The sequence below is a fragment of the Chiloscyllium punctatum genome, chromosome 25, assembly GCF_047496795.1.
Source record: "Chiloscyllium punctatum isolate Juve2018m chromosome 25, sChiPun1.3, whole genome shotgun sequence".
Taxonomy (NCBI): domain Eukaryota; kingdom Metazoa; phylum Chordata; class Chondrichthyes; order Orectolobiformes; family Hemiscylliidae; genus Chiloscyllium; species Chiloscyllium punctatum.
This window is the reverse complement of record NC_092763.1, coordinates 21,903,225-21,925,164: the sequence shown is the minus strand read 5'-3', so window position 1 is coordinate 21,925,164 and position 21,940 is coordinate 21,903,225. Positions and strand designations below refer to the sequence as shown.

Sequence of the window (21,940 nt, the reverse complement as noted above, 5' to 3'; positions counted from 1 at the left end):
GCCTCACAGCACCAGGGACCCAGGTTCGATTCTTGCCTTGGGCGACTATCTGTATGGAGTTTGCACATTCTCACCGTGTCGGCGTGGGTTTCCTCCGGGTGCTCCGGTTTCCTCCCACAATCCAAAGATGTGCAGGTCAGGTGAATTGGCCATACTAAATTGCCTGTAGTGTCAGATGCATTAGTCAGGGGTAAATATCGGGTAGGGTAAGGGGTCTGGGTGGGTTACTCTTTGGATGGTTGGTGTGGACTTGTTGGGCCGAAGGGCCTGTTTCCATACTGTAGGGAATCTAATCTATTCTAATTGTAGACCGTTGAGCTGAATTTCTGTGGTGGGCTAAGTTGTTAGAGGGAATTCTGAGAGACAGGATCTACAGCATTTGGAGAAGCAAGGACTCATTTGGAATATTCAGCATGGCTCTGTGCATTGGAAATCATGTCTCATGAATTTGATTGAGTTTTTTGAAGGGGTGATCAAGAAAGTAGATGAGGACAGTATAGTAGGCATTGTTTACATGGAATTAGACAAAGTACTGCATGTTATGCTGTTGGATACAGGGAGAGCTAGTCAGTTGAATACAATATTAGCTTGGCAGTAGAAGACAGAGGATGTTGGTAGAGTGTTACCTTTTAGATTGGAGGCCTGTGACGAATGGTGTGCCACCGCGGTCGGTGCTTGGTCCATTGTTATTTGTCATTTCTATAAATGGTTTGGATGAGAATCTAGGAGGTACGGTTAGTACATTTGTGGATGACATCAGGACTTGTACAGTAGACAGTAAAGGTTATCTGGGAATGCAGCAAGATATTGATCAACTGGGTCAGTGAGCTGAGGAAGGGGAGATTGAGTTTCAGTTAGCTCAATGCAAAGTGTTGCATTTTGGCAAGACAAACTAGGGCAGGACTTACACACTCAACGATAGGGCCCTGGGGAGTGTTATAGAATAGGGATCTAGGTGCGTACCTCTTTGAAAATGGAGTCACAGGTAGACAGGGCATTGAAGAAGGCTTTTGGCATGCTAGCTTTCATCAGTCAGAGCACTGAGTGTAGGAGTTGGGATGTCTTGTTGCAGCTATACATGAAAGTGGTGAGGCCACATTTGGAGTACTGTGTGCAGTTCTGGTCACCCTACTATAGAAAGGATATTATTAAACTAGAAAGAGTGTCGAAAAGATTTTCTAGGATGCCACTTGGACTGGAAGGTTTGAGTTATAAGGAGAAGTTGGATAGGCTGGGACTTTTTTCCCTCAAGTGTCGGAGACTGAGGGGTGACTTTAAAGAGGTATATAAAATCAGGTAGATAGCCGACAGCTTTTCCCCATGTAAGGGAGTCTAAAACTAGAGGGCATAGGTTTAAGGTGAGAGGGGAGGGATATAGTGGGGCAATTGTTTCACACAAGGATGGTGAGTGTCTGGAATGAACTGCCAGATGTATTGATAGAACTGAGTACAATTTTGTCATTTAAGAAACATTTCGACAGGTATATGGATGGGATAAATATGGAAGGATATGGATCAAACGCAAGCAAATGGGACTAGTTCAAGTTGTGAAAACTGGGCAGCATGGACAAGTTGGGCCAAAGGACCTGTTTCCATAATATAGACCTCTATGACTCTGTGGCTGTAAGGTGTGGATGCTATTAGATTGAAAGAAAGGGCATTCACTTTTACAAAATGAGTGATGGGTCAGAAAATTGAATATATTTATTGAATGAGCAAATGACTATAAAAATAATAAAGAAGGAGCAAATCGTTAAAGTAGTCTTGGGTCCCTGAGATGATGAGATTAGTGAGTAAGTTAATGACCTGAAACAAAAAATGTTCCTGGTGGAAGAAGTGTTCATATCTTCTTAGTGGAAAAATGCACCAATGACATAAGTCTCCAATGACAGAAAACTGTGGGAGAGTCTAGTTTTTTGAGCCAGCGTCTCCGTATAAGCGATTACTCAAGTACTCTCAGATGATCATGAATCTCTTTATTTTCCCAGTAAGACAGCACGGATTCTCTAAGTCATTAAATATGTTCCATATTGAGATAATTTCAAGAGCAATTGATGCAGTAGATGAGGTGGGTGGATGCGCAGGAAAATCTCTGAAAAGATCCTTTAGAGCCTTGGAAAGAAGTGAAGGGGGGAGGTGTGGGTGCAGATTTTACACATCTTGAGGTTGCAAGTGAAAGTGCTGGGAGTGGAGGATAGGTTGGTGGGGGGGCGTGCACCTATCGTGGGATTCACTGAGGGAATGGTCTCTGCAGAACACAGATAGGGATGGGAAAGGAAATAAGCCTCTGGTTGTGGGGTCTGATTGTAGGTTGTGGAAATGGCGGAAGATAATGCATCCGGAGATTAGTGGGGTGCAAGGGGAAGGCCAGTGGGGTCTGTCATTGTTGTGGTTGGAGGGGTGGGGTTCAAGGGCGGTGGTGTGGGAAATGGAGGAGATGCACTGGAGGAAATTGTTGATCATGTGGGAGGGAAAATTGCAGTCCACAAACTCGGCACCTTTCCTTGCTGTCGCAAGATGTGTAATAGCTGCACCCGCACCTCCCCCCTCACCTCAATCCAAGGCCCCGAAGGATTTTTTTTCATATCCAGCAGAGATTTTTCTCACATCCACGCACCTTTGACCGTTGCTCTCAATGTCTCCTGTAGATTGGGGTAACAGAATGCCAATTTGCGGAACATTTCAGAGAACATCTCTGGGACACACGCACACAACAACCCCACCGCCCTATGGCTGACCACTCCACCAAGGACATGCAAGTCCTGGGCCTCATCCATCGTCAAATCCAAGCCACCTATTGACTGGAGGAAGAACGCCTCATCTTCCACCTTGCGACCCTTCAACCACACGGCATCCACATCGACTTCACTAGTTTACAAATCCAGTGCCACACTTTCCGACGATAAGGAAAAGAACAAACTAAAAGAGCTTTGAACTACAAACACAGAAAATGTCCCCAGCAGTTCTCAATTACTAGTCCAGTGATATCGCCACTTCACCTTAGTAGCAGATGTGAAGAGTAGGGGAATAAATTGTACATCATTTCCCAGGTAGAGATTAATGTTCTTGTTGAGGACGCAGATATGTGGTCAGGAACTCAATTCAGCCTCAAATATGAGACCAAGGTCACAAACAGAACGGCAGAACCTCAGATATTTTCCAGGTAGTGGATAAGGATGGCCAACATATGTATGCCGGAATATTTGGATCTGTATAAGTAACATTGTAACTATAGATTGTAATGATCTCTGATTAGACCGCCAATGTTTGTTTAAGATGAACACAGTTTCAAAAGTACTTACTAAGAGAATAAAGCCACAGGTTTCCATGATTTTGAACAAAACAAATGATGAAAGATTGTACTTTGCTTGTCCAATATTGCATGAGCATTGCTGCCTTCTGTTGTGGGAAAATACTAATCCTAAAAGAGAGAAGGAAATCAGTTATAGTGTTGCATTGGGTCTGGGTGAGGAACCTGCCTGTTTTCCCCTTTTTGTTGAAATAATGTAGGAGACGGGGTGTGGAAATGCATGTGTTTGGTGAAAACTCATGATTTTCCCTTTTTTAGTCTAAGTGGGAGCCAGGGGTAGAGGCAGATGTATCTGTTAAAATCTAAATCACCACTCCCAACAGTGTAAATCGCTTGATTTATTCACAGTAAGAGCTGACAGGTGACTGAGGATGAGGATCTCATCCTATCACAGGCCTCACCATTGGTAACCTAAATCACTGGAAGCTGCTGGCCAATCAGAGGCAGGCACCCTTCTGAGCACTAAGGTCTGCCATTTTTAGATTGACATTTTGGGGAGAGTCCATCAGCAAGAAGGGAAGTACTTTTTATCTTGTTCTCGCAGGACACTGTCACGGGAAGAGCAAGAGAACAATGTCATCAAAGGCAAGCGTAGGGTTTCGAGAGATCATCCTCATCTCCTCCTCCTCCTCACCATCTATGTTTCTAATTACCTTCAGATTGGGGAAATTGAAGCCCCTTCCCCCTCAGCTCGCCATTCTATTCCAGGAAGTGAGCCACTTTTCTCACCCAAGAAAGAGTTAGGTGATCAGGAGGTGGTGAGCTAAGGCCCTGAAGTGCCTCCTCAAAGACTTTCATTGTTGGCAAGTTGAGAAAGTCACCTTTGGACCTACTCATCCAGCAGTTAGTTGCTGAAGTGGTAAGAAGTGAGTAAGTTTTGTTCCAAGGTAATCTCGTTCAAACTTACCACCGAGGTGTCAACAGTTCAGAATTGTCTATCTGTAATGAGAATCTATTTATTTGTAATGAATAATTATTCTTTTTAAGTACAGAAACCTGGTCCATGCTTCCTGTCATCCTGAATCTGAAAGTCAGGTACATTGGGGAATTTGGCATATTAATAAAATCTTTAAATTTTGAGATGACCCTGGGAATACTGCAGCTTAGTGTCCAGTGTGCTACAGCAGTCAGGCATCATACTTGTTTTCAAATCCTTTCAAGGCCTGACACCTCTGTATCTCTCTGAACTCCTCTAACCCTCATTACCAAGGTGCCTGTTTCCTACAAATTCTGGCATCTTGTGCACACATAGTCCACCATTCCTGGCCATGCCTTCAGCTACTGAGACCCAGAGATCTGGGATTTCCTCCCCGACCTTTCTGAAACTCCACCTTTGTGATGCTAATAATCTTCTACAAATAAACATGAAGTGCATGTCGGTCCTTGTCAGAGCTCGAATCCCATTTGCATCCCTCTCCCTCGGATGAAGGTGAGTCAGACCATTTGCAACCTTGGTGTTGTGTTTCCCTTCAGATGAGCCTTTGATCACAACCCTGTGCCTCCAAAAACATTTCCTTCTACCCTTATGAAATGTTTTGACCCAGTTCTGCCTCAGCTCAGCCACCAGCAAAACTCTAAAACATTCCTTTGTAAGCATTTGATAGCGCATGCTGAGGTCTTGTCTCCCAAAATGCTTTTTTGAGAAACATTTGTTTATCCATTACTCTGCTTCTCATGTCCTAAATCATGTCAAATCTAAATCACACACCACCCTGTACTGAATGTACAACAGGGGCATTCATTTTGATAACAAATCAATTTTAAACTTTTCGACAGTGCTTTAAGTATACTTATGGACCTATCCTTATTAACCCTGCACCCTATCACAGCCATATAAATCATTGAAGTATCTGCACTTACAGTTCTGACATTTTCTGTTCCTTGAATTTGAATTTCACTATTATTGGTGGTTATGCTTCCAACTACTTTGGCCTAGTCTGGAATTCCCTCTTGTTATCATGGTATATGCTGTAGTCATGTCCTCCAGAACCATTTGATTTACCTTGGGCAGGCTTAATGTCACAAATCTTTCTTAATGGTATTACTCTAAGTTGCTAATTCCAGTTGGGGAAGGTTGCATGCAGAAAGTGTTTTGCCGAAGATAAGCTCTGTCTTAGTGAACAGGATAAATTGATTACATAGTACTTATTAGCTATTTATGGCATATCTGAGTCGTGTGATAGTCTCTTCTGTGACACCAGGCTAGATTTAAGAATATGAATCAGGACTAAGAGCTACATGAACTCAACTTAAGATCAACTAGAACTAAAACATCTGTGCTCCTCCCAGGAACACATATCTTGATGGGCAGAGCTCATCTTATGATGTGAGTTAACTCTTTCAGCTACTATCCATCTTATACAATAGGCTTTTAGTTATAAAGATATACTGCAAATCTCAGTGTCTGAGACATTAGAGATTAGACATGGGTCTATAATTGCTACAATAAACAAAAGGATTTTATTTTAGTATAATATGAATTGCCATTGATTGGAACAAATACAGGATAACCTGTGTATGATCAGGTTTCTTTTCCTAGTTGTAAGCAAATGGTGGGAAACATTCAGCAGAATATTTGAATATTTTACTTTTCCTTTTATAGAAAATTTTTGCTGCTTGCACATCAGCTCCTGATTGGGGTCCATAGTTGGAACAACACAGAGGGGGGAAAGATACAGAATGGAGTCTGAATCTACAAAAGTCCTGAACAGTCTGCACCTTCTGGCCCCTCATCAGATCTGAAAAGTTAAGGGAATATTTCTGTTTGGACTGTTTGTCCTGACAAGCCATCCACTGTAACTTCAATATTTGTACTCCAGTATCATCAACAATTTGGTTGGTACAGCTATGAGTAGATTAGTAATACAGTAGAATTGCGGAGCATCAAAGTTTCCACACCATGAACCTTCAGTCATGCTCTGACCTGTGCACTGGTACTAATACTTAGGATTGCGAGTAGGGTGCTGGAAAAGCACAGTAGGTCAGGCAGCATCCAAGGAGCAGAAGAATCGACATTTCTTTAAAGACCATTCCCTCCGCGACTCTCTTGTCAGGTCCACGCCCACCACCAACCCATCCTTCCCTTTTGGCACCTTCACCTGCCACTGCAGGAATTGCAAAACCTGCGCCCATACTTCCCCCGTCACCTTCGTTCAAGGCTCCAAAGGAGCCTTCCACATCCATCAGAGTTTTACCTGCACTTTCACAAATGTCATTTACTGTATCTGTTGATCCTGCTGTGGTCTCCTCTACATTGGGGAGGCAGGATGCCTACTTGCAGAGTGCTTTAGAGAATTTTTCCAGGACACCCACACCAACCAACCCCACTGCTCCCTGGCTGAAAACTTCAACTTGCCCTCCCACTCCACCAAGGACATACAGGTCCTGGGCTTCTTCCATTGCCACACCCTCACCACCTGGAAGAAAAACACCTCATCTTCCGCCTTGGGACCCTCCAACCACACAGCATCAATGTGAGTTTCATCAGTTTCCTCATTTTTCCTCACCCCCACTTTATCCCAGTTCCAGCCTTCCAACTCAGCATCGCCCTCATGAACTGTCCTACCTGTCTATCTTCCTTCCCACCGATCTGCTTCACCGTCCTCTCCAACCTATTATGGACCTATCGCACTCTCAGCTACCTTCCCCTCAGCACTCCCCCCCACCTCATTTATCTCTCCATCCTCTCAGCTTACAAGCCTCATTCCTGATGAAGGGCTCTTGCCTGAAACGTCAATTCTCCTGCTCCTCGGATGCTGCTTGATCTGTTGCGCTTTTCCAGCACCCCGGTCTCGACTCGGATCTCCAGCATTTGCAGTCTTCACTGTCTCCCAATACTTAGAATACCAACTATAGACAGTTTCTTCATCAGGAATGTATTTAACTTCATGGAAGTTGACAGGGATTTGAAATTCAAGTATTTGGAGACCCATACACAATGAAGTTACATCATTAAACGGTGACCAAGAAATAGCTAATGATATAAGACATCTCAGTGCTATATGGTGTCCAGCCTTCAGTAACAGTCTTGACCACTGATTTCCTGTGGCTAAGTTGGAAAATGTATCTGCAAGCCAATGGCTCTGGTTCCGTTACATCTGCTTCTCCATCTAAGTCACATGGAGATGCTCATTCTAAATCTGCCTCAGAGGGTGAATCTCATTCACCCATCTGAAAATGCTGATGATTCCAGGAGATTCTCCATCAAAACAACTTTCTATGCTAATGGATTATTTGTAAACCATCAACATGCAATTGACACACATTTTTAGATGTTGCAGTCCATGGGAGGAGAAGAAGTTTGCATCCGTCATTGTCCTGTTGTGATTTTGTACAATAAAATGAGTTTAGGGACAATTCAGGTGTATGTAAGGATTGTATGCAGGTCTAATGAAGAAAGTGTACTTCTGAGTGACAGCTAAGCTGAGTATGGATGAGAAATTAATGGAAGTATATTTGTGGCTATTGCTTGAAATTGAAGAGAGTGGGGTTCTTAAGTTTTAATGTTATTGGGGTGGTGCAAGAAATTGTTAATAGAATACTGAGGTGTGAGCCTTGACCATTTTACCCCACCATCGTTTGTTCAGTTTAGATTTCAGAATTAAGTTATAGAACTGGAGGTGTGGGTTCACCTATTTAAAAAGTCACTGTACATTGTGGATGCACCAACTCCAAACCAAGAATGGCACATAAAGAAATAATGAAGCTGTCAACAAGTTTCAGGATTCTCTATAAAGGGCTGAGTGCAGTTTGCCTGTAAAGTTTCCTTGATCTACAGTATTGACGTTGGATCTTAGTATCTGCTATCTGGCCAACTCTCTCCACTGGTTACTTTAATGATTCTTTAGAGTTGTTGTAACAAAGGAACTGAAGAGAATCTGCTGACCTCTTGTGATAAGGTTAACCTGCCTGTCTTAGATTGCTTCCAGATTTTTGCTCCTTTCACCAACGAAACTGCTTTCTCTAAAATAAAATTTTCTTTGGACCACAATGAACTTGACAAAGTCTTATCAGTAATTCCAACAACAATTCTATCTCTAATGAAGGGTGATTTCAAGACCTCATAGTCACATTTTTCCACTAACTTGGCCAGATTAAGAAATAAATTCTCCATAGATGCTGAACACATCTGATAAATATTGTGTTTTCTATAATTTAACTTTGAAGTTTTTAAAAAATGTATTCATTTGTGGGATGTGAGCATTGCTGGCCAGGCCAGCATTTATTGCCCATCTCTAATTACCCAGAGGTCAATTAAGTGTCAACCACATTACTGTGGGCCTGGAGTCACAGACCAGTTTAGGATGACAGTTTGCTTCCCTAAAGGACATTCATGAACCAGATGGATTTTTCTGACAACCTGAATGGTTTTATGGTCATTGTTAGAATCTTAAGTTCCAGATCTTAATTGAATTCAAGTTCCACCATCTGCCATGGCATGATTCAAACCTGGGTCTCCAGAACATTATCTGGGTCTTTACATTAACAGAACAGTCCAGCAGTAATACCATTAGGCCACTGTCTCCCCTGTAATTGTGGAATACTTGCAGAACTTCAGCAATTTTTTTCTGATGGAACTTTTATGACTTGGCAAGCTGGATCACTGAATATAAAAGAGTGTTTGCTTGTTCAGCCTCCAATTCAGAGTCGAGTTTGGAGGCAATTCTGTACGAAGAACGGTTTTCTCCAAGGTGTCCAATTGTGTGTATTATTTACCCATTTCTGAAATTATAATTTACCAGAAATACTGCTGCCTTGGCTTCCTAATGTGATAGTTTATCTTCATTTAATTATGCAGAATCGCCTGACCTTAAAGGATTTCTATTTTGCAGCACTCTAATTGTGTTACTGTGTCTTGCTGTTTTCTTTCCCACCTTGTTTGCAAATACAATAAATGAGTCCCACTTCTTTGTGGCCTTATAAACATTTCACATAGTCTTCAGTGCTGCATGTGGGTTTAAAGACAATCCCACTCATTTTAATGTGTTCTACCAGATGAATCTCACTTTGTTCATTCTGTCTTGCCAAACATTGTCATGAGTTGATCTTCTTGAAGTTATGTCTGAAGATACCTTCAAAGCTCACCAGAACCTGCACCACTGCTCACCATACTGTAGATTGCTCATACTATCAGTCTATCAAGACAGGCCACTGATGGGTCACATCCACCATATCTTTCCTGACAGGGATTTGTAGGGCTCACTTTGTTGAGTGTAGTCAAGGAAAACCACTTGGTCATCCAACAAGAAGAAGCCCTTGTCCTAATCAAGGTGTAGTTACACGTTAGCAACTGGGTACACATTCCACTGATCATAAGACCATAAGACTATAAGACATAGGATCAGAAATTAGGCCATTCAGCTCATCGAGTCTGTTCTGTCATTCAATCGTGGCTGATAAGTTTCTCAACCCTATTCTCCCGTAACCCTTGATGCTCAAGAATCTATCTATCTCATTCTGTGGCACTGAATTCCTTAGGTTCACCACTGTCTGGCTGAAGAAGTTTCTCCTTACCACCATTCTAAAAAGTCTTCTCTTTACTCTAAGGCTCTGCGTTTGAGTCCTAGTCTCAATAGAAACATCTTCCCAACAGCACTCTATCCAGGTCATCCTGTATTCTGTAAGTTTCAATTTGATCCCCCTCTTCTAAACTCCATCGAGTATAGACCCAGAGTCCTCAAACGTTCCTCATATGTTAAGCTTTTCATTACTGGGGCCTTTCTTGTGAACCTCCTCTGTACACGCTCCAGAGCCAGTACATCCTTCCTGAGATGTGGGGCCCAAAACTGCGCACAATACTCCAAATGTTGTCTGACCAGAGCCCCTTATAGACCCTCAGAAGGACATCCCTGCTCTTATATATTAAAGCCCTCTCAAAATAAGTGCCATCATTGCATTTGCCATCCTAACTACTGACTCAACCTGCAACCTTTGAGAGAATCCTGGACTAGAACTTCCAAGTCTCTTTGCACTTAAGACTTCGAATTTTCTCCTAATTTAGAAAATAATCCATGCTGCTATTCTTCCTACCAAAGTTCATGACCTCACACTTTCCCATGTTGTATTCCATCTGCCATTTCTTTTCCCACTCTTCTAACCTATCCATATCCTTCTACAGCCTCCCCACTGCCTCAGTGCTACCCATCCCTCTACCTGTCTTTATATAGCCTGCAAACTTAGCCAGAATGCCACCAGTTCCTTCATCTTGTTCATTAATGTATAAAGTGAAAGGTTGTGGTCCTAACACTGAGCCTTGCAATACACCCCTTGTCAATGGCTGTCATCCTGAGAAGGACCCTTTTATCCAAACCAAGCTTTCAACCAGACAGTCAAACTTCTGTCCATTCTAGTACCTTGCCTCTAACAGCAAGGGCCCTTATTTTACTCAGCAGCTTCCTGTGCAGCATCTTGTCAAAGGCCTTCTTGAAATCCAGGTAGAGAACATCCATTGGCTCTCCTTGATCTAACCTGCTTGTTACTTCTTCAAAGAATTCTATCACAAAGTACAGAGACTGGAATCTTGTGTATTATCACCAGGATTCAGGGAGGAACATGTCTGAGCACTCAAATGCTCAGACTCTCAGAATTCTCACCAACCCCACCCTGCCCCAAATTGATGCCCATGTTTACAGTGGGCACAGGAAACTTCAGCAAACCTTACCTCTCAAACCGCCCCACCCCGTTATGATTTACATATGAAAGAACTGAAACAAATATGGTCATTCTAAAAGATGAGAGACTTAACAAACAACCGAGGTCTTTTTCAATATATAATTTCAGTTACATCACACTGTAAACTTTTGCTATAAATTCTGTGTCTTTCAACCTTATTCTTTCTTCCACTACTACTCTCTGTCTCCTGCTGCCCAGCCAGTTCTGTATCCATCTAGCTAGCACACACTAGACCCTATGGGACTTCACTTTCTCCATCAGTCTACCATGGTGAACCTTATCAAACACCTTACTGAAGTCCATGTACAGGGTGAATCTGTGGAATTGTTTTCCACGGTTTCACTTACTGGTGGTTTACCACGGCTTGAACATATTTTAGGGAACATTCTACCACCAGGGACCAGGAAGCTGCTGGGAAGGTACCCTTCCCATTTAAATGAATGGTTTCATTCCTATCTATGTGGTTTTGGGCTTCCGCGGTAGGTCTTGGAACAGTAGATCCCTGAGGCTACATGGATCTAAGGCTACGAGGATCTACTGTATATGACAGCTACAGCCCTTCCCTCATCAATCAACTTTGTCACTTCCTCAAAGAAATCTATAAAGTGGGTAAGACATGACCTTCCCTGCACAAAACCATGCTGCCTATCACTGATAAGCCCATTTTCTTCCAGATGTAAATAGATCCTATCCTTCAGTATCTTCTCCAGAAGCTCCTCTACCACTGATGTCAGGCTCATTTGTCTATAATTACCTGGATTACACCTGCTACCCTTTTAAACAAGGGGACAATATTAGCAGTTCTCCATCCTCCGGGACCTCACTCGTGTTCAAGGATGCTGAAAAGATATCTGTTCAGGCCCCAGCTATTTCCTCTCTTTCTTCCCGCAGCAAACTAGGATAGATACCATCCGGACCTGGGGACTTGTCCACCTAATGCCCTTTAGATTATCCAATACTTCCTCCCTTCTTATGATTATTCTAAGTCAAGTCAGCAAACATCTTTCCCTAACCTCAACATCAGTCATGTTCCTCACCTCGGTGAAGATCGACACAAAACATTCATTAAGAATCTTGCCCATTTTTTCTGACTCCACACATAACTTCCTTTCTTTGTCCTTAAATGGGCCACTCTTTCTCGAGTTACCCTCTTGCTGCTTATATATGAGGAAAGGCCTTGGGATTTTCCTTAACCCTATTTGCTCAAGATATTTCATGATCTCTTTTAGCCTTCTTAATTAAAACTTTTGTTTTAATTGTGTATGTTTTATAAATTATGTTTTTTGTAACATTGAAGTAGCCATAGACCTATCAGACCATAGGGCTACTCTCTTGTTCGAGAGAGAGGTGGCTAGTGGTGGTTAACCCTGAGGATCACCGTGCCTCAGGCAAGGGGACAGCTCCAGGAAGAGACTTCTTCATGGTAACCTCAGCTGGTACAGGGATTGAATCCATTCTGTTGGCATCACTCAGCATCGCCAATTCACCATCCAACCAACTGAGCTAACTGACCGACCTTGTTTTAGTTGTTTAATCAACACAATTCATCTGTTTTGTTATGAACTCTTGATACCCTCAGGTAAAGAGCCTTTATAATTTTACTATTTTTCCTCACTCTGACCCTAACTGCTGTGCATTCTTATGTTTGTACATTCTGTCTTTCACTGTCACACTTTGCAGTTATCCTTACCTGATCCTTACATGATCCAGGACCAATGATATGTCTTTTCTCTTTAACATTTTGAATTACACCTCAGTGAAGTCTTCACACACACTACTCCCAGGGCACACCCATTACTTCAGCTTTAATACTCTACCAAGATGGTATTCACATGGATTAAACTGAGCATCAGTGGAAGCAGAACAAAAGGACTTCTTGAGTTTGAAATGATGCCAAAGCATAATTTTGTGATCTCTGTTCCTTATTCTTTAAAATATTTGAAAGACATTGGAGACTTTGGAGTGCAGGTTCATAGCTCCTTGAAAGTGGAGTCGCAGGTAGTTAGGATAGTGAAGAAGGCGTTTGGTATGCTTTCCTTTATTGGTCAGAGTATTGAGTACAGGAGTTGGGAGGTCATGTTGTGGCTGTACAGGACATTGGTTTGGCCACTGTTGGAATATTGCATGCAATTCTGGTCTCCTCCCTATCAGAAAGATGTTGTGAAACTTGAAAGGGTTCAGAAAAGATTTACAAGGATGTTGCCATGGTTGGAGGATTTGAGCTATGGGAGAGGCTGAACAGGCTGGGGCTGTTTTCCCTGGAGCGTTGGAGGCTGAGGGGTGACCTTCTAGAAGTTTACAAAATTATGAGAGGCATGGATAGGATAAATAGACAAAGTCTTGTCCCTGGGGTCGGGTAGTCCAGAACTACAGGGCATAGGTTTAGGGTGAGAGGGGAAAGATATAAAAGAGACCTAAGGGGCAACTTTTTCACGCAGAGGGTAGTACATGTATGGAATGAGCTGCCAGAGGATGTGGTGGAGGCTAGTACAATTGCAACATTTAAGAAGCATTTGGATGGGTATATGAATAGGAATGGTTTGGAGGGATGTGGGCCAGGTGCTGGCAGGTGGGACTAGATTGGATTGGGATGTCTGGTCGGCATGGACAGGTTGGACTGAAGGGTCTGTTTCCATGCTGTACATCTCGATGACTCTATGATGTTCCTTATCTGCCACAAGGTGGAGCCGTCAGCTTGGACAACTCTCACCACGGCTACAACGGGGATTCACATAATACAGAAGATGGCCATACACCAGCCCGATGCTCCTGACCAGACAGGGTATTCAACAAGTCCGTGTGCTGGAGGGGTGAGTGTTGCTTAGGACCAGATTAAGACTGCCTGGATGAAAAGATACAAAAGTAGATCAGAAACAGAACAAGACATTGTCTGTCAACTAAATTATTTTCAGTTTAAATCATAATAATGTGTAACATATCCTTACCACCAGCAAATACTGACAGATCAGAATCCAACGCATTCTCCACCCCAGCCAGAAGAGCCAATTCCTTTCCCCAATTATCATCTCAATGTCCTTGATGAATCTGTTTATCCCTGTAAACAACAAGGAAGCAGAGAGACACCATCACTCGCTCTCTGCTGTCTTCAGGGCAGCTTGTTTACTGTTGAAGTTCATCATGTACAGGGTGGCCTACTAATGAACAGGTTAAAACAGAAAAGGGGTCTCTAGAGATTTTAAACAGGAAAAGGAAATCAATCCTTATCACCAACTGATCGATCTTTCTCTCCCATTCTGAGAACAAGGGTCTGTCCATACCAGCACAAATTGGAAACATGAGCTTTTCTTGTGCGCAGAAGGTACTGTGGAATTTGAAACACAAACAGATCAATCATGACCGTGTTGATGGTGGAGCAGGTTTGAGGGGCCGAATGGCCTATTTCTGCTGTTGTTCACATGTTTCTATTATTTAGGACTTGTTATAAACATTTCAGTTTCATATTTTACAAGTCTTTAGAGATGTTGGCAGGTCATGACACCATGGTGGAGGAATCTGTTCAAGTTGGGAAGGAAATATAAATAACCTCATGACTATTGCCTGTATCTCTGGAAAACTGATACAGGATAAATAAAACAATGGAGTTAAATGTGGCTCACATTGGTGTGGGAGGTATAGGGTTCAGTTCATAGTTCACGAAAATAGTAGTGTTGTCGAAGGAAACTATTCCATTGGGGTGGACAGGCCTCAGTTGACTCATACTTGAATCAGTGCCCTGGCAAATTGAGCAACAAGGGCTGTGGAGGAGTCTTTGGGGCTTTACTCTGAGTGGAGGTGGTGTGGTCCAGGAGAGAGAAAAGTAGACTGACAAAGGAAAACAATTATGCAGCTTTATAAGGCGACTCCTTGGATACTGAAACTCGGAGTGAACAGGAAGGGACAAGACTGTTGAAGAACATACAATCAGCAGGAAATGAAGCCCAAAGATGGGGAGGTGCAGATAAGCGTAAAGGAAAGTTCATGGCTCTTTACTTAAAATGTACATGCTTTTTGGAACAATCTAAATGAATTAATGTCACAAAGAGATACGACTTTATAGCCATTATGGAGACATGGTTGTAAGGAGATCAAAGTTGGGAACAAAATATTCAGAGGAATGTGGCTTTTCAGACAGAAGGAAAGAATGGTGGAGGAGCTTTGTCAGTATAAGATGGAATAGGTGTGATAAAAAAAACTATTAGATAATGTAGAATCCATATGGGTGTAGGTAAGAAATAACCAAAGAAAGAAAAGTACTTGAGGGAGTAATCCATAGCTCACACCCACATCCCCAACACTGGTTATTTTGTCAGGCAGAGTATAAACTAAGAGATAATTAGATCATGCAACATAAAGTGCATTAATCATCAGGGATTTGAATCATGAAGATTGGGAAAATCAAGTTGGCAAAAGTTGACAAGAGGAAGAGTTCAAAGAATGCTTTGGAACAATTCACTAGAACAACATGTTATGGATCCAACCAAGGATCAGGCTATTTTCAATCTAGTGATGTCTAATGAGATTCAGAATAGAAGACCTCCCAGGGAATAGTGACCATAATATGGCAGACTTTAGCATTTAGTTTGAGAGGCTGTAACTTGGATCATAAGTAATTGAGCTAAACTTAGAGAAGGAAAATTACACATGGATCAGGGCAGAAATGGCTGGCATGGACTGGAAAGGGGTTTTGCAGAATAGGCTTGAAAAGCAATGGCTGATCTTTAAGAAATTAATTTCTGACTTGTAGCAGAGAAATACTCTATTGAGAAAGAAAGTTTCTAGGAATGGTATAAACCAACCATGGCTAAGAAAGAAAGTTAAGGATGATCTCAAATTGAAAAGCAAAGCACATATGATGACAAGAGTAGCAGCAAAACAGATTGGAAGATTGATTTATTGTTTTTCTTTTCTTGTCACATGTATCAGATACCACGAAAAAGATGTTGTTTTGTGTGCTATACAAGCAGATCATACCAAACAAAGTGCATCAGGGTAGCAGAACGGAGTGCGGACTGCAGTGTTAGAGCCACAGAACAGGTGCAGAGAGAGAGAGAGATCAGAGTTACCACTTGAGAGATCCATTCAAAAGTCTGATAAGAGCAGGAAAGGAGCTGAGTTTTAAGAACAAAAAACAATTAGAAAAATAATTAACACTGAAAATAAATTGTGAGAAAATCTGGAAGTAGATTAAAAAATCCAACAATGAGATTTTCCTAAATATGAAAAGTAAGAGAGATACAAAAAAAGGTCCCTTAGAGAATGAGACAGGAGAAATATTAACAGGAACAGGAAATGGGAGAGGAGTTGGATAAATACTTTATATTGGAATACTATTAATGTCTTCCAAAGATTAAAAAAAATCAATATACTAAAATGAAGTTGGGGATGATAGGAGAAAAAAGAGAATCATAGAGCTGTACAGCATGGAAACAGACCCTTCGGTCTAATTCGTCCATGCCGACCAGCGATCCTAAATTAATCTCATCCCATTTGCCAGCAATTTGCACATATCTCTCGAAACACTTCCTATTTATATACCATCCAGATGTCTTTTAAAATGTTATGATGTGCCGGTGGGATGGACAAAGTTAAAAGTCTATTGCACTATAACCTGGTGTTATGTGACTTTTAACTTTTAAAATGTTGTAATTGTATGAGCCTCCAGCACATCATCTAAAAGCTCATTCAACACATGCGCCACACTCTGCAAGAAAAAGTTGCTCTTTAGGTCCCTTTTAAATCTCCCCCCCCTCCCCTCACCTTAAACCTATGCCCTCTAGTTTTGGACTCCACTATTCCAGGAGAAAGGCAATGGCTAAACACCCTATCCGTGCTCTTCATGGTTTTATAACCTTCTATAAGATTATCCCTCAGCCTCCGATGCTCGATGGAAAATAGCCCCAGCCTATTTAGCCTCTCCGCAAAGCTCAAACCCTCCAACCCGGGCACCATCCTTGTACATCTTTTCTGAAACATTTCCAGTTTCTCAACATCCTTCCCATAGCAGGGACACCAAAACTGAACACAGTATTCCAAAAGTGGCCCAACCGATGTCCTGTAAACTGCATTTAACAAAAAAAAAGAGCACTTGAATTCCCGTCATCTTCTGATATAAAGAGCTATCTACACCATGTCCAGCAGCTGATTCATTTGGTCTGATTTTATTAAAGAAACCTTTAAGTCCACAAAGTGCTGAAATTTAATTGATTTTGTTTCAGTATTTTTCAAGATTCACTGACCATAGATCCAGCTGAGACCGATGAGTTGCAGGAGAGCTGTTATAAAGAGAATCCAGTCCGTAGTGTAATGATCCACAAAATTTAACCAGTAAATCCCAGCCTAAAATTACATGGAAAATTCAAAAATATTACACAGGAAGTTATTAAGTACTTTTACTTTCAAATTCTGACTGTAAAAAATTTGAAATATGAAGACCTTTGGGTAAAAATACACAATTCTAATTAAAGTAAAATCCTGCAGATGATGGAAATCTGAAACAATCACAGAAAATACTGGAGAAACTTTCCAGGTCTGGCAGCTTCTATGCAGAGAGAAACTGAGTTACTGTTCCGAGTCTGGTATGACTCATTGTCAGAAACGTTCCAACACAATTCTAACTTGATGCTCAATATTCACTCATTCATTTATGTCTGGGCATCTATTACATTGCTGTTCTCTCTTCTATATTGATAACTGAATGTGATTTTCAAAAATAAGACATCAGAATTTACTTGTTCTAAATGTGATCTCACGTGGGTCAAATCCTATCAGATTTAGACATGATCACCATTTATGTAAATCTTAACCCTCCGTCTCCAGATTTAACTGCAGAAAACATTGGGGAGTATTTTCCCAAATGCCATTAATACAGTGATCTCTCTCAGAATCTCAAAGTTCAGCAATATAATTTTGAGATCCACTACAAACTAGGCAGGAAAATAGTTTCTTCAGACACAATGAGAGGTGTACCAAAGTCAAATGAGACCGTGACTGTTTTGCTAAAGTGACAAAACATTACATTAGAAAATATAGTCAATATCAATACAATGAGTATTGGACAACAGAACTGCAACCGCTTCAATAAAAATAGATAAGTGATGGTATTTTGGAAAGTTATTATTGAAGTCTGGCTTGATGTGATACAGGAGGTACCAGGTACACTTCAAGGGTTTTAGCCATATAGAGATGAAATAGAAGTTTGTGAAGAGGCATGACTTTCAAATATAAACAGATGCTTGTAGCTGAAGCTATTTACCAAGCTACATTGCCACATTATACCAGGGGCATATGGGCATAGAGTGAAAAAAGGCATCTGTACAGCTCACTGTGTACTTGTCGGGAATCAGTAGGAACATTGAGAAGTCAGTGAGAATGTGTCATAGTCATCCATCATATCAACAGAAAGAACCTCTGTACCCTCATAAGATTCCATTGTACCCTTGGTTGAAATTTGTAACATTTATTTCAAATCGATTATGACAATTTTCATCAAGTCACTGACTAATTTTCTAATTTTCCAACCACTAGACATTGGAAGGATAACTCAAATATACCCATAGCTGTCTCCACAAGTACAAAGGGTACATTCAACATACCTAGAAAAAACGTCTGAAATTGGATCACAATACATCAGTCGATCTGTAAAGGACCCGGGACATGTCCTTGCATGTTTACTAAATGGGACAGAAATCATGTCACAGCCTCTCCACATTATCCCAGACCCAATAGTCTTACTGATCGAAATAGTTCACAGCATTAAGGCATGTGTCGTGAAATGCAGGGCAACTAAACACCATCTCCATATTGCCATGTGACACTTCAGAAAATTTCATCACCACAACAATCATGTTCAGAAGCAGGTCAGGAATAACTTTGCCAAGCTATCAGTTGTTCAGTTTCTCAGAAATACGGGATAAACTTCTCGAATATCCAGAGAGAATAAAACAGCATACAGTCAACATCTGGGTGTGGAATTGACTAGCTTGTGTGAATGGTAAAAGGTTTGAATGATACATCCCATCCAGTACACATGGTCACCCACAGAAGTATTCAGCGAGTACAGTAGCCTTGAACCCAAGAGGTAAAATGCCCAATGGAACAATGAGAGTGAGGAATAGATGATAATTCAGGGAATTGTACAACATTATAACACTGAGCATTTCAATTGTGCACAGAACATCACCAGAAACAAACTCAGGGAATAAAATTGTGGAATCCCATCATGAAAATAATCTGCCCTTTAACAATACGAAAGACACTAAAATACCAGTGAGTCAAGAACAGCCAATTGATAAATCTAGATCTGAGGAAGGATGTACGATCATGAGATCTGGAAGGAATGTTAAATCATTGTTTCATTATACAGCTTCTTAAAGACTTAAATTGTTTAATTCTTAAACTCTTAAACATTATGATTTAGTTTTGGAGTGAAAGATACCTCTCACAGCCAGCCTGTAGTACATTTATTTTCGTTAATGTATGCTATGATCTTGCATAGAAAATAGGATATCGTACTGTCACTTTAAGAGAAACATTCTGATCAGCAAGTAGCCATGACGTCTCTAACAGCAGTAGTGTTCAGCTTTATGAAGGGAGATCAGCTGTGCTTCCCTGTTAAAACCAACCTCTGTAACAAATATGTCTGCTGAGCAATCTTGTAACATATCTTCACCCGAAGTTCAGTTTCCCATCCTATGTGAAATTGATATGTCTGGGAGAGTGAACTCAATCACAGCAAGATGTTAATCTGACATGGTCATTGCACAGCATAAACAATTGCAAAAAGAAAGAACCAGAGTAAAAGCTCTTTCTGTATTACTTCATCCTGTGAATTTCATCACCTTTTACAGTTACTGAGTACATGTGAAAACAGCTTAAATCACTGAAATACAACCTACCTGTGTCACACATAGAAGGCCAAGCAGATAAAATAATGAACAAAATGTCAGAAGAAGGCGCTTTGATCAGAGCACTGTAGGAAACTGGTCCTGCAGGGCTGTCAGAACTGTTTCTGATGAAGAAAATGTCAAATGAAGTGATTAATTAATAACTTGCACAATGACAGAGAAACACGTTATTAGAGACCAAAGCCCCAGAATCCAGAAAAAAACAGGTCTCTGCATCTATTTCTGTAGCCCTGAGACATGAATATTTTCCCCAGTCATGTTCCTGTTACTCTGGTGCAGAGGAAAACTGCAACATCATTATCCACAGACATCATGTGAGGCATTTCAACATGAGTGAGTTTCTACATTAGTAAGTGAGTTTGCTGACCATCCTGCTCCCTGTGAAGTAGGTAGATAAAAATCCCCTCCATTGAGCAGCAATATCTGTCTCAACTAAATGTGAAGGGATAAAATCTAGGCATGAGAGCAAAGAAAGGAGATAGAACACAAACAACGAGATTGAAAACCACCACAATAGATATCAATTGTGAAATTGTTCAGATATTCCCCCAAAATTTTACTTCAAAGCAGTTGCTAATCATTGAAACAAAGAGATTGATTCTTCTTTCAGACAATGAGGAAACAACTGCTACAAAAAAATATTATGCATTTATCCACTAACATCACCAACAGCACCTTTTTGCTCAATTCCATTATAATTCCTTTAAAAGAAATCAGTTGTTTAAGTGATGCAATGCCATTTTTACCTAAACCTCCAAATGATGTGTCAACTCCCAGAGTAAACAGAATAAAGAAAAATAAAACAGACCATAATGGTGCCCATGGCAACTGAGCAAAGCCCATGCAACTTGATAACGAAGACCAAACTGAAACCTGAACAGTGGATAAAATTGAAATGATACAACTAATGTTGTGGTCAAATGGTTATTGACTTAAAATCCACTTAAATTGTTATTTCTTAATTTGTCAACATTTACAAAATTGTTCATTTCACCAAACTTCAATGATGTGCTGATATACATTTACAATATAAATAATTATAAATACATCGTATAACCAAATGCTCTCAGTTAAGAATTTACAATATTTGGAAGCAGTGAACACTGAGTTCAGAGTGACGTTTGTATTCAAGTCAAAAAAAAATCTCTGTAATATGTTATTGAGACTGGCATTTTAAAGCGGGGAATAATGTTGGAGAATCGGGAATGAGAGAGAAATAATTGAACAGATGATTTAGTGCGTTTCTTAAATTGTTAGGGGTTGCAATATGTAGATGCACAAGTGGACCTCAGTATCTTTGTTGCTAAGTCATTGAGGACTAAAGTGTATGGACAGCAAGCTATTAGGAAGCCTCGTGGAATGTCAGCCTTTACAGCAAGAGGATTTGAGTGAAGGAATAGTGAAGTCTTGCTTCAATTGTCTAGGAGCTTGTGTAGAATTAAAAAGGTGGTGCTGGAAAAAGCACAGCAGGTCAGGCAGCATCCAAGGAGCAGGACAGTGGACATTTCAGGCAAAAGCCCTTCATCAGGAATGTGGAGGAGGAAGGGGGCAAAGAGCTAAATAGGGGGTGGGGCTGGGGCTGGACCTGGACCTGGAGCTGGAGGTGGAGGGAAGATGAATGGGAATGCAGATAGGAAGTGATTGTGATAGTTTGCCGGGAAGGGTGAAATGTAGAGGTGGGAAAGAAGATGGACAGGTAGGATAGGTCAAGAGGGCAGTGCAGAGTTAGAAGGTTAGATCTGGGATGGGGGAGGGGGAGGGGAGTGCAGAGTGGGGAGATTTGGAAACTGGTGAAGTCAACGTTGATGCCACGTGGTTGGAGGTTTCCGAGATGGAAGATGATATGTCCTTCCTCCAGTTGGCAGATGGCTTTGATTTAGCGGTGGAGGGGGGTTAGGATTTGCATGTCTTTTGGGGAGTGGGAAGGGGAGTTGAAGAATTTGGCCACAGGGCAGTGGGGTTGTTTGGTGCATGCGAACCAGAATGTTTCCTGAACCACTCTGTGGATTGGCACTCGGTCTCCCTGATGTAGCGGAATCCACATTGAAAGCAATGG

The 21,940-nt window shown here is 41.3% G+C and overlaps 1 long non-coding RNA gene and 1 pseudogene across 1 annotated transcript; both read right to left on the bottom strand.

The window, feature by feature from the left end:
* The window catches only part of LOC140495622 (sodium- and chloride-dependent neutral and basic amino acid transporter B(0+)-like), a 142,520-nt pseudogene that overhangs the window by 103,473 nt on the left and 17,107 nt on the right, over positions 1–21,940 (bottom strand).
* Positions 12,713–20,007, bottom strand: LOC140495648 (uncharacterized). The gene is made up of 4 exons (XR_011964064.1): positions 19,876–20,007; positions 17,218–17,317; positions 13,927–14,036; positions 12,713–13,823 (listed from the first exon to the last, which is right to left on the bottom strand). It is a non-coding gene; the product is annotated as an uncharacterized lncRNA (long non-coding RNA).